At 46.3% G+C, this 12,469-nt stretch overlaps 1 protein-coding gene across 8 annotated transcripts in view; it reads left to right on the forward strand.

Moving 5' to 3' along the window:
- The window catches only part of EVA1A (eva-1 homolog A, regulator of programmed cell death), a 204,712-nt gene that overhangs the window by 5,226 nt on the left and 187,017 nt on the right, over positions 1-12,469 (forward strand). For 2 of the 8 annotated variants that reach the window (XM_080584931.1, XM_080584930.1), the window contains 2 exons: positions 4,693-4,922; positions 5,815-5,955. The exons of 3 other annotated variants lie outside the window; for them this stretch is intronic. The gene's annotated coding sequence lies outside the window, so the exon portion shown is untranslated. Of the gene's footprint in view, positions 1-1,247; positions 1,268-4,692; positions 4,923-5,814; positions 5,956-12,469 lie in introns of those variants that run through there. 3 more of the 8 variants (XM_080584932.1, XM_080584936.1, XM_080584933.1) reach the window with 2 other exon arrangements.

The raw sequence follows: 12,469 nt of genomic DNA on the forward strand, positions 1-12,469 counted from the left end.
AAGTATTTGAACTATGTGGAGAGTTTTGGAGTTGTTTTCTTTAATAGTTCTTTAAACATTGACGTTTGCAGGACGGTGTGGGGGTAGGAAGCAGGTCTTTGGGGAGCGAGCAGAGTAACCAGGCACTTTGCAGCCACTTCTTAAAAAAATAAGGCCTGGGCTTTCTCTCTGTGGCTGCTTGTAGTATGGGCTCTTGATCTAATCTCATTGTGATTGCTTCTTGTGCTCGGGACTCAGTGTCATGGTGTGTCACATACCCCTTATGTTCAAGGTGACGCTTGAAGACTGTGATGGGGTAGGGGCAAGAGGCTGGTCTTTCAGCTCCCCGTGCTTTAACTGCAAAACACTGCATCCTAATCTTAGCCCTGGAAATGAACTCCCTGAAATCCCTGTTGGTTGATTAAACCTTTATTTTGGCCCTTTTCTATTTGCGGGCGGGGTCCGAGACCAAGCAGTGGCTTGCCCTGCCAGAGGGAGCTGTGCCATTGCCACTCTGTGTAGGCCCTGGGAGCTGGTGAGCACAGACCTCACTTCTTAGAAGTGTAGGGTTAAAGAAAATAGGGCCAAGACCAGTCTTTGGTGCTAACTGAAAATGCAGGCGTTGAAAGTTTAGCCAACAGCTATTGCTCATACCCCATGCGCTGTCTCTAGCTCCAGCCATGGGGTTCCTTTCACTGCCCTGCAGATAAATCATGCAAACACACGTCGACTTCTGCTCTCCCCACCACCAGCCACGGTGGCCATTTAATTTCCAGTTGCATACCTGCAGGGAATTAGGCTTTATGTGGTTATGATGCCATGGCTGCTCCACTTCTTTCACCTCCTGCCGTAACTTTCCTGTTCATTAGCTAATTTCTGGATAGGACAGCAGTGGCATCAGATCTACTTGATTGCTATGAATCTCATCTTAGTGGGGACAGATCCCTTCACTACCACAGCAGAGCAGAAAAGGCTATTCTGTGAACTCTACTCTTTGCAGACATCAGAGGATCCACTGCAGGGAGCCACGCCAAAAACTTAGGCTTCTAGGCATGGAAATAGCTTTGACTGGGACTCGTGCCTTTTCTGACACAGGGGAACCCAGCTGCAGGACATAAAGCTGTAGGAAGAACAGCCCCGGTAGAGTCGCTTCCCCCCAGGCCCACTTTAATATTTATGTTCTCTGCATTATATTTGGCATGAGCAGGATCTGAGCAGCGCTTTGCTTAAGGGAGCTGACCCGGCAGGGAGCCAGATGAATCCTGATAACTCCATCCACGCCCTGCAGGTGAGCCCTGGGTAGCTTTCGGGAGCTTTCCCTGGAGGCTCTTCCTGGCTTTGAAAGCACAAAGATTTTTTTGTTGGTGATGTGTTGTTTCTTTTCCTTCTTTTTTCCCCCAGGAATGGCAGGTTTCAAGTGAAAGCTGCTTTTGCCACCTCCCTGCTAATTGGCTCAGGGTGTTTGCTGGAGCTGCTGAGGGCTGGAGTTGGGAGGGGAAAGGCTCTTCTCCCTGATTGCGTTTAATCAGTCCACAATAAAGGCAATTTGTTTGACAAGCCCATTCACCAAATTATCACCCAAATCTACATGCTAACAGCTTCTGAATGGCTTTAGTCAGACTTTGGTATTGGTTTTGGAGTGCTGAATGGGTCGATAGTGTCAAGGGGGTGCATGGGGACAGGATTTCCACGTGTTGCAAGCTGCAAACGGGGGATTTTCGAGAGAAAGGCAGATACAATTTCTCTTTCAGTGCAGTGGTGTAACTCAGTAATGAGGTCTGTGCTTTTGACCCCAAGGGCAAACAGACGCATTTCGGACTTTGTTTAAAGGCTGGGCCGAACCCAGACCACCTCCGTACCTTCTCCTGGTGAAGGGCCCTGGGGGATGAGGTTGGATGGACCTCGGGCTGCTGCTCGAGGAGGTTGCTGCCCCAGGCAGTGTTTTCCTCCTCAGCTGGAGGCCCTATAATCCAGCCCATCCATCACAGCTGTGTGGGCTGAGGGAGGTCTGTGCTGGGACAAAGAAATTCTACTTTTGCGGAGGTGACAAATTCCAAAACCTCGCGGAAGCCACTTAAAAACCAGCTTGGGCCTCTTCTGATGACGTCCTGGAGACGTGACTGCGTGGTGCGCTGTGTCAGCAAGGCCTGGGGAGCTGAAGGAGGGCGTCAGGCTCTGGCAGCAGGAGCTGAGCAGCTCTCCCAAGGGGAAGGTGCGTTGGGTTTTGTCTGCAGCTCTGCCTGTCAATGGGCAGAGAGCTGAGCAGTGCTGGAGGAGGAAATCAATGGGAGGATGTCAACTGGAAGCACAAACCTGGGGCTGCCTCAGTGCCTCAGAGCTGCCCCAGTTTGTCAGCAGGGATGCTGCTTTGTGGGCGTCTACAAAATTTGTTAGGCAAGGATTTATGTGCTCTGTGCTCCTGTCCTGAGACACGCTCCAGAAAACACCAGGGATTTCCCAATGCTTATAATGTTGTGAGGGAGAACTGACTCTCACAATGTTCAGCTTGGTTTTACTCACAGCTAAAGGGGACCGAACTGAGTTTTGGGAATAGAAATGTGTTTCTGATTGTATTTGTGGTCCTGGGCTGTGCTGAGAGGTGCTGCTGTCACTGCTGCCACACAGCAAGTGGCAGGTCTGTGTTTGTGCCCCCAGCAGCAGGAGGCACCACAGGGGAAAGGAAGATGGGGTTGCTGTGGGTGCCAGGGCGTCTCGTGAGGGGTCTGTGTGAAACCTTGTGTATGCAATGACTTCCAGCCTTGGTGTGCCGTTTTGAAGAGCCACATGTGTGCATCTGGCTCGCATCATGTGGAAATCCACTGTTCCTGCCATCAGGGCTGTCAGCAGGGGCCAAGGGTCCCCAGGGATCCCGAGTGTGTGATGACTGGCTCTGGTTAAGCAGTACCTACTAAATGCTGTGGCCCAGAAACTGATCCACTGATGGAAACTTTGTCGGTACTGGGAACACTTCAGTTAATTGGTATTATTAAAAACAAACAAACAAACAAAAAAAATTAAAACGCTATGGTAATTTTAACCATACGCTTTTAATAAATGTCCCAGGTTATCAGTACCCAGAGGAAGCTGTTTTGTGCACGGTCTATTCCAGCAAAATGTCCTTGCAGCATTCATCCCACGTCTGTGTTGTTAGGGATACGAATGCTGAAGAATTAAAGAAAGCAAATGTTTATGTCCTCAGGTAAAATGTGTTCCTTCATTTAAGACTCTCTGAAAGCTGATTTCATAAATCACAAATCGTTTGTTCAATTCAAAAAATAAATAGTGGGAATTTTAATGTAACACTTTCTCAACTGAGATACTTTGATGCTAAAATAATAATTTAAGCTGTGGGGGACCGAATAAGCTTGGTCTCTGGGCAGAGAGCTTACATTTTTACACTTGGCACTTCTGATCCTTTTGTTGATGCTAATTTAAGTGTGGCCTGGTCTCCCAAACTGCCTGGTGTTCAGAACTGAGAATTGAAGTGTGCTGCGCCTAGGTGGTCAACACCAGGGCTGTTTACGTGTTTTACTTGCTGCTCATGCTTGGCATGTATGTGCATGTAGAGACTGAACTTTCTGCTTTCTGATCCAAGACAGCAATCCCAGTCCCTGTGGGGGACCATTTGAAGTAACTGCCCTGGTGTGCTGTGATGTGTGGTGGCGTTTTCTTTTTTCTATTTTTTTTTCCCCCTGTCATTCCTTTTTATTTAGGTGCCCAAGACCTTCACAGACTCAGTCCCTTTCTGACTCTTGGTAAGTACATGGCTGCCTGCAGGAACAGGCCCAATGTGCTGCTAGAAGTAGCGCAGAGGATTTTTGGTCAGGTTGGTTGGTGATACTACGAGGTTCCTTGTGCCCTTGCTAGTCTGTGCCTCACTGATAAGGTACTGCTGTTTTCCCTTGGAAGAAAGCACAAAAATCCCAGCCAGGCAAGGGCCAAATTCTGCTCAGCTGTTAGGCAAGTTTGCTGACTTGCTTTGTAGGGTGCGCAGTAGTTAATCCCAACTCATCTTCTTGCTGATTAAATCTGATATAGAAGTAATAATTGAGAACTTTTTAAAGAGAACTACTCAACTTACCTGTTATTATTAGTTACCTAGCTGCTCTTTTTGCCTGAGGAAAGATAGTGAGTTGTGCCTCCCTCAGTCTGGGTTTGGGCTGATCCAAATATGCCTGGCTCAGCTCACTAACCAAAGATATGAGCTTGTTCGCAGTAATTAATATATGTATGTCTGCTCTTTCGGGGATGCTTAATGTTTGGCTGCCTGGAACCCACTGCGTGTCTTTTCATGTCAGAAAGGCAATGATGGTTTGGCTGTTCTGAGCTGCACAGTAAAATAAACCTTGAGTGGGGCTTTTCAAATATATCTTGTGCCCTTGAATGGAATTAACGAATGCTGTGGTATCGGTTTTGGTGGGGTTTCCTTGGATGTTAAGGCTTGGTGTACAATAATCTCTTGGCACTATCTGGATCCTGGCATGAAGATGGAGCAGCATGTGTGGGACCTGCAGTTGGGGAACTCTCTGAGTGGTAGGGTTTCAGAAGTGTACATGAGCTAACAGATGGATCTAGCATACTGCAGAAGAATTTGCAGTAGATGTTGTCTGAGCACTTTAGTTGTGGTGGGCAGGGACGATCGCATACACATGTGGGTGAAGTATCCCACATTGTTTGAAAGATTTAAGCAAAGACTCTCTTTTTTTTTAATAGCAATTTGAGAGAAAGCCTAGAGACCTGGAGCACAAGAAGCTTTATCAGCTGCCTACAACCAAAGAACTTCCATAACTACATTCATGTGTCACCTTTTGACATGGTATTGACATACCAGGTGCCAGCAGAAACACTCGTCACTCCTCTAGCAGCCCACAAAAGCATCAAAATGTCAAGGGTGTGAGCGTGAGCTGTCTTCAGATGAGTTCTGCTGTCCTACGACAGACCAGGTACCTGATGGTGCTGCTTATCGACCAAGGACCATTCAGACCACCTACTTGGAGACCCCCTATGTGATCGTGTTTTATTTTCATCCGCTATCAGATTGTTTCTGCTTGTGGTTTTGCTGCTATGATATTATCAACATGTGTTGTGTTAGCCTCAAGGGTTTAAAATGGGCTTTTACTCCTACAAGTAAATATAAAAACAAACACGGCAGTGGGGAGATTTTTCCTGTTTTTTGGTATTGTTTTGTGGGCTGGGGTGACCTGCATCCTGTGCCTGGGACCTGTGGGCTCAGCTGTGATCCTTTACTGCTTGCTCCTCTGCATTGCTACTAAGGGCGCTCTATGGCAGATGCTACTTGTGGCATTAATTTCCCACGTTTGCTGTGTTTTTGCAAAGGCTTTTGGCTCGCGTGTTTTCCCTTGAAGCTGTGTTGGGCCAAGAGCGCAGACTGTCAGTTCAATTAGGCTGCTAGGTGGTAACTTGAGCTGCTGTAGCTGGATTGTGTTCAGTTTTGGGCCCCAGCCTTTGGGAAACCTCTTACCTCTGTGGTCTGTGTGGGGCCTGTGAGTGCAGTGCTGCTGCGGCCCTGACGATGTCTGTAAGATGCTATGGGACAAAAATCTCTCCTTTGATTTGGAAAAGTTTATCTTTTGTGCTTAATGTTCAAAAGCTGCATTAAAGATGTAAATTAAGCATTGTAAATTAGGAAATGCTAAAATTAAGGTAGCTACTTAAATCCATCCCTTCGGGTTGTTTGCATTTTATTATTTACACTGAGTTACTCTTTAATGAGTGTGTATTACTGTTTCTCCACCTCCTGTCCCCCATGGACTCTTGTATTGCTCAGTGCACAGGCCAGCTGCCTCCAACTTGAACATTTGTTTTATCCTTCAGGTTCCTTATGGCCCCAGGGCCTTATTTACCATGTGCTATTTAAACCTGATTCTGCTTGCTGTGAGTGCTGGCAAACAGGGATGTAGTTACCTGTCCAGCCCTTCTGGAAGGAGAAGCTGGGGTGTTATCTGCATTGCACAGGTGAGAATATAAGAGGTTAGCATCAAGAGCTCTAACTGTCCATTTTGGGGCACTAGGAACTAGCAAATGTTTCAGAGGTTGTTCGTGATCTATTTTTTGCCTCCAGGAGCAGCCAATGCCCCTTACCCACCCTCTCAAGCTGTGGCAGGCAGGAAGAAATACGTGGTTGCTGGCGCTTGACCCACAGTTCCATCTCCAATACTGTAATGCACATCTGCAAATGGACTGCAGGGTTTAAGACGAGCGTTATGGTTGCACATAGCTAAGTGTTTCGGTTTAGACCTGGTAGACATCTAAACGCCATGCAGCTCCTTGCCCGCTTCCCCCTCCAGTGGGATGGGGAAGAGGAAAGGAAGAGTAAAAGAAAGAAAGCTCATGTGGTGTGATGAAAATAATTTAACAAGTGAAGGAGAAGTGGAAGAAGGGAGAAAGAAAACAAAATATGTTTTTGCAGAGGCAAAAGGCAGGGGCAATTTGTCACTACCTCTCATGGGCAGATTGATATTTCCGAGCAGTTTCTAAGCAAAATTTGGTTGACCTCCCTGAACTCCCCTCCTCTCCATTTTATCACTGAGCATAATGTTATATGGCATGGAATACCTCTTTGGTAAGTTTGGGTCATTTATCTGGTTGTGCCCCCTCCCAGCCTCTTGTGCATCCCCAATCTATTCACTAGGGAAGGGGCAAGGTGAGAAACGGAGGAGGCTTTGGTGCTATGCAAACACTGCTCAGCAACAGCTAAAACATCAGTGTGTTATCAGCATTGTTTGGGTCACTAATCAAAACCACAACACCATATAAGCAGCTGTTTAAAAAAAAAAAAAAAAAAAAACACAAAAAACCAACTTAACTCCATCCCAGCCAGACCCTGTACAGTTAGGAAAGTGCAATGTTACACGTAGGTTTTATAGGCAATATAAACTACTAGGGGTGGATATGATAGCAAGCTTCCAGTTGTTGGTGGGTACAGTCTGAACCCATGAAGTGCAGTTGTAAGAAGGGTCTGGTTTTGCATAACTTTTTTGTTAGAGCAGTCACACTTTGAGGGTTACTTCATTTGGGATGAGATAACAGTGCTTAAAATTGGGTTACAAATTTGAATACAGTCTAAGGGCTGACCCCTTTCTAAACGAGGTTTGAAGGCATTATCCCTCCATGTTTTTGTTTGTTTCTGTCCCTTCACAGGAGAAAAATGTAAATGTGCCTATTCAAAGGCACAAAGATCCTCTGGTGCAGGTGATATCACTAAAATGGAGCCCCTGGGATTTGTCCGGTTTAATTTATCTCTGGATTTTCATTGTGTGGGTATCCCCTTGGAAAGTGAGGTTGTTGATCTGCCTGCTTCCAAAGCACGTCAGTCTCTTCATGCATCCTTTGTAAAGGGGCTGCTTCTGTTGTGTTAACACTGTTTGCTTCCTGGTTTATGTGCTCAAGCTGAATTCCAGCTCAAAGAGGTTAAAGCTTTATAAAAGTGAGTTGAGCAGGGAAGTGGCTCCACAGTTGATGATGAAGCACACACATCTGTGACCCACGCTGTGCTCACATGTTAGTTTATTGTTAGCCTCACAATAATGGATAGCGCTGGGTTTTGTTCAGCTAAACAACTTTGATGGAATGAATTGTATAGAAAAAAAGAATAGATGAAGCCTGGCTGTTATTTGCCAAAATGTTCTTTGTTTTAGCTGTGTTGTGTGGGATGCAGAACTCCCAGAAGAGGACAGTCTCTCTTCTATTGCAGCCAAGGGGAGCTGGTGGACTGAGCAGGGAGGCAGAGGTTCAGTAGAAAGGGGTGAAAAAAGTAATCTAATTCTTCCTGCCCTTCGGGTTTGCTTGTCCGTAGCTGTCAGTCCAGTCCTTCTCTTTGGCTGTAAGAGCAGAGGCTCTGCTACACCACCATGTTGCCCTGCAATGTAGTTGGTGCCATTTGGCTGGGACTTGGTTCAGCTTTATGTACTCAGGTAGCAGTTGATGCATTTTGGCAAAGGAATATACATACATCTAGCTGATGGAGTGTAAAGGTCTATCAGGAAGCTGCATGTGTGGTGGCAGACAATCCATTTGTCTTGCTGGTTAAGTGAAATCACTTTTTCCTTCTCTCTCTCTTTAACAATGTCCATATAATTGGAGGGCAGGGTTCAAGTTCAAACCGATAAGATTATTTTGCCTCCCTAAGCTGCATGACAATGGTCCCCTTGGCAAATTAAGTCATGGACCTCCTTTTGCTGTAATGGCAACCAACCTCATTAGAAACAGAGCTGGATTAATGGAGAGCCCAATCTACTGTACAGATATGCTTTCTGACCCCAGCAGGCCTGAAGTGCCTTTTGTTCACTCCAGACTCCTCTGCATTTTCCCATCGGCTGTACATCAGTGTGGTAGAGCTGGTGGTGATTGTTCCTCCTCAAGAAAAGCCTGCTGGGGGGTGAAAAGGAAGATGATCAGCCAGCGTGGTATCACAATTTGAACGATAAAGTGATTTTTTTAAACGTTTCCCTTAATTTAAACTATTGGAGTACAAAACTGATGAAGGTGCCTGTTGCAGGGTATTGGAGATAAACAGTTCTTCTTTGCTGGTTTGACCTGTGGGACAGAAGTTCCTCTTCTGCCTCTCAGCATTGCCCTCTTCTACAGATCAAAACATCTCGGACCCTTTTATATCAATCTCTCCAATATCTGGTCACAGGAAGATAGCTCCTTCTGTCGGAGGGAAAAAGACAGACAAACTTTTACACCCATGACCTGTGTTGGTTCTCTCTGTCCTTCCTGGTTAAGTTCCTTCCATGGAACTTAGTTCTGTGCTGGTGTAGCATGTGCTGCTTGCTTCCCTTCTTTACATCCTTAAGTTCTCCTTTTGGGATCCACTCTGTCTGTCTATCTACTTATTTATGTTACATGTATTTTTTCTCCTTTGGAGATCACTCTGCTCTGGGGGATTAGATGTACAGCCCTGTCTGGTTCCAGCTGCTCCCATGAAATGCAACCACATTACGTATGCAGAGGGAATAATCCCAACAGCTTCCTGGGTTAAGAGCTTTTCCTGATCCTTAAGGAAATCCTTGTGCCCTTGAAGGTCTTGCCTGGAGCTTGACTCCTGGCTGAAAGTCCACACTTGAAGCACGCTGGCAGGCAGGACAGACTGGACAGTGTTGGAAAATGGCACCAGGGAAAGAATGAGCCTGGCCAGATATTGTAATAATTTGCTGTTGATCAGCCTGGAGGCTAATGCTTAAGTTGTGAGGAGCCCTAACTTGTGTGTAATTCCATTTAAAGCAGTGTGGCTATTCACATAAGGTAGAGTTGACTTCTCTTTACGCCCACTCCTCATTAATCAGATTATTTTTTTTTAACGAGTCATTAGCAAAAACAAAGGCTAATCAGGATAATTAATACTTTTAAACTGTAGTATTTCACCAGCCAGTCTTCAAATAGGACATTGATGCAGCTGAAGAAACCACTCTGTTTTCTGTGCTTGTTAAAATTCTGGATATATTTTAAGGTTTCTCAGAAAGGCCAGAACAATGCAACACCCTTTGACAATAGCAATCTCTTCATGGTGGAGTCTGAGCAAGCATTCAGTCCCTTTCCTTCTGGGATTACTCATTTCCTTCTTTTTTTTCCTTTCTCCTGAAATAAAAACAATGTTCCCCAAAAAGCACAACTTCTGCCGCGCTGTGACAGAGCCAGGCCCTGTCACTGTCAGTCAGGCGTTGGGTGGGACATTGTCTTCTCATTTCCCCCCTCTAGGCTGCAACTCGGAGAGGAAAAAAAGAAATAGAAAGCAACAAAGAAACCCTTTTCAGATGTTGTTTTACTGCTGTCAGAAATAACTGATGCCCACCCTGAATTTCACTTTGTGTTTTTTTTTTTTTTTTTTCCAAAGGCTTCCATCATTTCTATGCACAGGGGAGAGCGAGGCACATGGGAAAGAAATCATGTTCGATGAAATGAAATACCATCAAGCAAACTAGAGGCACAAACCACGGGTCTCCTGAAGTCTGGGGCTGTAGCCCCAGGCCTGGTTCAAGTGTGAGGGGAGCCTGTGATTAAAGAGACTGTTCCAGGCCTCCTGTGTGTGCCGGCCTGCACGGCCCCAGAGCTTGCTGTGAGAGCCCGGCCGTAGGCCTGTGCCTCTGTTTTCCTGCTTGTCCCTTTTGGTTACTTCTCCCAAGTGTCTCCATGTGTTTTTTTGCTATAGCTTGATTCCTTGCAGTTATTGTCACTCTGAGGGTGGTGAGGCCCTGTCGCAGGCTGCCCCGAGGAGCTGTGGGTGCCCCATCCTTGGCAGTGCCCAAGGCCAGGCTGGATGGGATTTGGGCAGCCTGGGCTGGTGGGATCTGCCCTGCCATGGCAGGGCTTGGGACTGGATGGCCTTTAAGGTCCCTTCTAACCCAAATCATTCTGTGATTCTTTGATTTTTGGAGCTCCCATAATTACCTGGACTTTTGTAACTTCCACAGAGTTTTGGTGCTGAGAGTTTGTGGGGTGTTTGTATTATCCCATTAATATTCTCTCACACTTCTCACAGACACTGAGTGCAGAAGTAGGACAATAAAAAATAAGTGGAGGAGCAGCTTGATAGGCCTGAACCTGCTTATTTCTCTCGTAGGATGGAATTAATACAGCATGAAACAGCTCCAGCATTGGGCTTGGGAGAGGCTGCGGGTGGAGCTGGCAGGGGGCAGGTGAAGCTGACAGGAGACATTTGCTAAGCAGTGGTAGCTCACGAAGGGTAAAAGCAAGCTCAAATGGAGCAGACGATGCTCCACATTTATGCTTATCCACATTTATGAGGTTTGCCAGCAAATGCTTTTGGTGAGACACTTCTTCAGCAAATTGCTTGCCGGTAAGACCTGTGGTGGCTGCCTGAAGACCTGGAGAAAAGTAGAGGTGCAGCTGGGGCTGGTGGGATCCTTTCCTTTGGCAGCTGGGCCTGACGACATAGGGCTCTGATATTACCTCCACCAGCATCCCCATGACTCTCTTGCAGAGGTGGTAGAGTGAAACACATCTACTTCCTCACTGTGTCCAGTCCTGTCCTCTTCTCCCCAGTGCAGTGTCAGGATGTGCTTAGTCCAAATTTTACCTGTTGTCTTAAAAAGCACCAATTCTGATTCTGAAAAAGCACCAGACTGATTCGTCTTGATTATAAGAGATTTAAGAATTGTCTTTCAACTCAGACCTGTCCCTTTGTGCAAAAATCTTCTGCTGGGTGAAAACTGCTTTTCTGCTGTGGTGAGGGCTGGAGGATGCTGTTAGTACCCTGAGAAGGATATTGTCCAAGTATCCACACCTGCTGGATGTAGAGTTGCCTTTTCAAGCCCCTCTCAGACTTGTCAGTGTTGGGGGATTAGTAACGAGGTACAGTTTGGGGTCTGCTAGCCAAAGGAGCTCAAGCAACAAAATGGTGGATATGGAAGGAGTCACGCTAGACGCATGACCCCCTGGGGCTTTCTAGCCCATTTTCTAGCAGTGCTTTCTTGCAGGGCCTGAAGCTTCCTCCATCCCAGCCCTATATCATTGGCTTAACGGCAGCATTGATGGATGTGGAGAGGGTCTGATGCTTTTTCCCTGCACACTTGGCCTGGTGGTGTTGGGGCAAGAGTGAGGTCAAAACCCTTTTCTGCTCTTGAAGGAGTGACTATCAAAGGGCAATAACTTTCCATTTAGGGCTTTTTCCATTGGTGACAATGGGCCTGATTTGCATTGTAGAAAAGCTGTCATGTAAATAGTGCCTGCTCATGTGATAACAAAGCTCAGCTGTGCTCAATCCCCCGTGGGATGTGCAGTTTAGATATGAGGGATGTGGAAGGCGCACATCACAAAATGTGGTGGGGAGAGACATGGAAATGTCTGCCTGATGGTGTATTTAAACTGAGATTGAGCATATGGGAAATTGGTGGGTAGGGAACGGAAATTTGCTCTCCCAGACTCCTGTCCATCTGAGTCTTGCTTGGGGAACATCCAGCTCTCTGGATGCCCAGGCATGCGTAAAGCTCCGTGCAGTCTGAGTGCTCTGGTGATGGCTGTCTCGTTCTCACTCTGATGGCTTGTTCATGCTAGTGCTTCAGTGATAAATCATTACTGGTGTTTCTAGTGAGGCTTTTCAGACTGCTCTGGAAACTTTAAAACCTGCAGTAGTAAGGTAGAGGTGCAGGTAAAACACCTTGGAGGCTTGGTTTGCCTCCAAGGCAGGAAGGTCCAGGTGCTTTTTTGTTCGTGACTTAACTCTAAAGTTTCTAGCTTTATAGAAAGCCATATTGTTTCCCCCATTTCTCCCTTTAGTTTTGAATTTGCTACAGGTCTCCAAGTAACATGTTCAAGCACACTCAATAAATCTATCAAATAATTCACAGCTGCATGGCATTTATCATTCATGGCTGTATGGGCATTTTACCATAATAAATACCAACAGCATTTTGCAGATGGAGAAACTGAGTCTCAGACTGTGGGATTCGGTTTCATTTAACTGCACGAAAGACACCTTCATCTCACCTAAGCTGTTCCTTTGGACTTA

Source organism: Anser brachyrhynchus (genome assembly GCF_964034855.1).
Source record: "Anser brachyrhynchus genome assembly, chromosome: 3".
In the NCBI taxonomy this organism is placed as follows: domain Eukaryota; kingdom Metazoa; phylum Chordata; class Aves; order Anseriformes; family Anatidae; genus Anser; species Anser brachyrhynchus.